Here is a 3956-nt window from a genome sequence, read left to right on the forward strand (position 1 = left end):
TTGGAAAATCCAACTAGACACACCATTTAGGCAGTTGGAATCCAAAAGAGAGATCAGGGCTGGAAATATAATTAGAGAAACACAGTTCATCAGATTATACATTGTATCTAAATACATAGAATTAGGTGTGGTCATCTAATTAGGATTAGACGAGAGAGTGTTTACAGAGAAGACAAGCGTATCCAGGACTAAGCTCTTGAGAGCTGCTGAATTTAGAGGTGGATAATAGGAAGGCAACCATCCAAAAGGCTGAGAAGGAAATAACACAGGAGGAGAACCTGGAGAGGATGGTGTCTGAGAAGCCAAGGGAAGACAGAAGACAGTCTTTCAAGAAGGATGTAGTGGCCAGCTGCAGCAAATGTTGCTGAGAGCTGATAACGACAGTTAACCTGTGGATCTGGAAAGACGGACGTGGAAATTGCTGGTAACTTTGACAATAGTAGCTTCAAGGGAGAGCTAGGAAGCTTATTAGGAGTCGCCTGAAGAAAGCATGGGAGGTGAAGAGTCCCATCTGTTGCCAATAGTATAGCAGATAAGATAGGCCAACGAAAACGACTAAGATGCTGCAGTAAGCTATGATCACACCGCTGCACTGCGGCCCAGATGACACAGCGAGACCTCGTCTCAAAAAGAAAAAAAAAAGTATGTCATGAAAGGCAAAGAAAGCCTGAAAAACTGTTCCAGATTAAAGGAGAATAAAAAGACAGAACTAGGCTAGGCATGGTGGCTCATGCCTATAATCCCAACACTTTGGGAGGCTGAGGCAGGAGGATAGCTTGAGACCAGGAGTTGGAGACCAGCCTGGGCAACATGGTGAGACCATGTCTCTTCAAAAAAATTTAAAATTAGCCAGGTTTGGTGGCATGTACCTGTAGTCCTAGCTACTTGGGAGGCTGAGGTGGGAGGATCACTTGTGTCTGGGAGTTGGAGGCTGCAGTGAGCCATGTTTACACCACTTCACTCCAGCCTGGGTGACAGAGCAAGACCCTGTCTCAAAAATAAAAAAAAAGTCCTAAATCTAAATGAAACATATGCCCTGGATTGGATCCTAGATCAGTAAAAAGCATTTATTATAGATATAAAGGATGTTAGTATATCAACTAACTGGTCACATTGGAGTAAGGTCTGTGGATTAGATGATACTTGTGATAACGTATAAATGTTAATTTCCTGATTATGGTCATTGTATTATGAATTTATAGAAATATGTCCTTGCTTTTAGGAAAAACACACTGAGTAAAGGGGAAATAGATCTGCAATTTACACTCAAACAGTTAAAAAAAAGAAAAAATATATATACACACATGCAAAGACAGAAAATGAAAAACCAAACATTGTTAAAATGTTAACATATGGGAAACCTCTGTGATAGGTATATGGGAATTTTTGTATTAACTTTTGCAACTTTTCTGTAAGGTCAAAATAATAAAACAAGATAGTAGTCAAAACAAAACCAAAAAAAGGTCAGGCGTTTGTCTTCAGGTGTCTACACCATGAAGAAAGATGACAGAAGTGAAGGTCTGATATGAGAACTCGGTAGGCTGCAGACAAAGAATCAGGGAGTTTGTGACCCAGTCAGAGTGATTCAGAGCTTGAAGCCTCAGTACAGGTGGTTCGAGAAGAAGCCAAAGAAGGTTGCTGTGGTTTGCATGTGTGCCCCAAAAACCATACACTGGAAACTTAATCCCCAATGCAGCCGCATTGTGGGGTGGGGCCTAATGAGAGGCGTTTAGGTCAGGAGGGCTCCTCATGGATTAATGGCAATTAGAAAAGGGCTTGAGGTTTCAAGTTCAGTCTCTTGCTCTCTCTTGTGCTCTCTTTGCCCTTCTGCCATTGGATAATGCAGCAGGAAGGCCCTCACCAGATGCCAGCCTCATGATCTTGGACTTCTCAGCCTCCATGAACTGCAAATTTCTGTTTATTATAAATTATCCAGTCTCAGATATTCTGTGATAGCAGCACAAAACAGCCTAAGATACGGGTCTGGGTGTGGCTGACCAAGAGCGTAACTGGGTGTTTGACATCTGTTCTGGGTTGAATAGTGTCCCCAGCATTCATATCTAGAACCTATAAATGTGACCTTATTTGAAAATAGGGGCCATGCATGGTGGCTCATGCCTGTAATTCCAGCACTTTGGGAGGCTGAGGCAGATGGATCACCTGAGGTCACGAGTTCAAGACCAGCCTGGCCAAGACAGTGAAGCCCTGTTTCTACTAAAAAATACAAAAAAATAGCCGGGTGTGGTGGTGCACACCTGTAATCCCAGCTACTTGGGAGGACAAGGCAGGAGAATCACTTGAACCCGGGAAGCAGAGGTTGCAGTGAGCCGAGATCGTGCCACTGCACTCCAGCCTTGGCAACAGAGCGAGACTCCCTCTCCAAAAAAAGAAAATAAGGCCTTTCCAGATATAATAAATTAAGATGAGGTTATACTGGATAAAGTAGGCCCTAAAGACCTGTAACTGGTGTTCTTTTAAGACAAGAAAATAAAGACATATATCCACAGAGGAGGGAATAGGAAGGCTGAAAACAGCGACAGAGAGTGATGCGTCCACCAGCCAAGGAATGCTGAGGGTTGCCAGCAACCTCCAGAAACAGGAAGGAGATGGGAAGGGTTCTTCCCTAGAGGCTTCAGAGGGAACAGGGCTGGCACCTTGATTTCAGACCTCTAGCCTCCAGAGCCAAGAGAGAATACGTCTCTAAGGTTTTAAGCTACCTGTTTCTTGATTACTCCGTTTGTGATACTTGGTTACAAGAGCCATGGGAAACTAATTTAACATTATTAAACAAGATTGTTTGGGGCTGTGGGGGAGAAGAGGCGAGAGTGAGGAATTATCTGAATGTGGATAGCTGGGATGATGAGTATTTATAAGATAGCAATGGTTTGAGGTGTTTTTGGTTTTAAGATTTGAATGAAAAACTAGCTGGGGCCAGGTGGCACAGTGACTCACACCTGTTAATCCCAGCACTTTGGGAGGCCAAAGTGGATCACTTGAGCCCAGGAGTTTGAGACCAGTCTGGGCAACATGGCGAAACCCTGTTTCTATTTAAAAAAAAAAAAAAAAAAAAAAAAGTAAGAAAGAAAGAAAAAGAAAAAAGTAGCCTGGCGTGCTGGCGCATGCCTGTAGTACTAGATGCTTGGGAGGCTGAGGTGGGAGGATCACCTGAGCCCAGAAGATTTGAGATTGCAGTGAGCCATGATTGTGCCACTGCACTTCAGCCTGGGTAACAGGGTGAGACCTCATTTCCAAAAAAAAAAAAAAGAAGAAGAAGAAGGAGAAGAAAGGGGGGGAGAGAGAGAGAGAGAGAGAAAGAAAGAAAAAGACAAAGAAGGAAGGAAGGAAGGAGAGAGAGAGAGAGAGAAAGAGAGAGAAAAAGAAAACTATACAGGGAGGAAATCATATAACAGGGAGGAAAAACTGCTATTAAAATGTCAAGGCTCATTAGACACCAAAGAAGACATGCTGGAGAGATTGTCCTTCCTATGCACATAAGGAAGGTGGGAAAGCCTTCAATCGCAAATCAAATCTCACGGAGCATGAGAAAAATTCATCCAGAAAAGAAAGCCCTGAATGGAATCGATGTGGAAGTGTCTTAGCTAGAAGAAATACTTCATTAAAGATCAGAACATTCACACTGTAAAGACTGAGAACTCTATGAATGTAAGAAATGTGGAAAATCTTCAGCCAAAAGGAAAACTTCATTATTCATCACATAATCCATATAAAAAAGAAATCTTATGAATGTAGTAGGTATGAAAAAGCTTTTATTCCGAAGTCAAACTTCATACCAGAGAGGTCATACTGGAGATAAACCCTACGCAAGTAGGGAAGGTGAGAAAGCACTTAGTGGCAAATCAAATTCCACTGGGCATGAGAAAATTCAGATTTGAGGCCGGGCATGGTGGCTAACACCTGTAATCCCTGCACTTTGGGAGGCCAAGATGGGTGGATCG

This window comes from Macaca fascicularis, chromosome 14 (assembly GCF_037993035.2).
Source record: "Macaca fascicularis isolate 582-1 chromosome 14, T2T-MFA8v1.1".
In the NCBI taxonomy this organism is placed as follows: domain Eukaryota; kingdom Metazoa; phylum Chordata; class Mammalia; order Primates; family Cercopithecidae; genus Macaca; species Macaca fascicularis.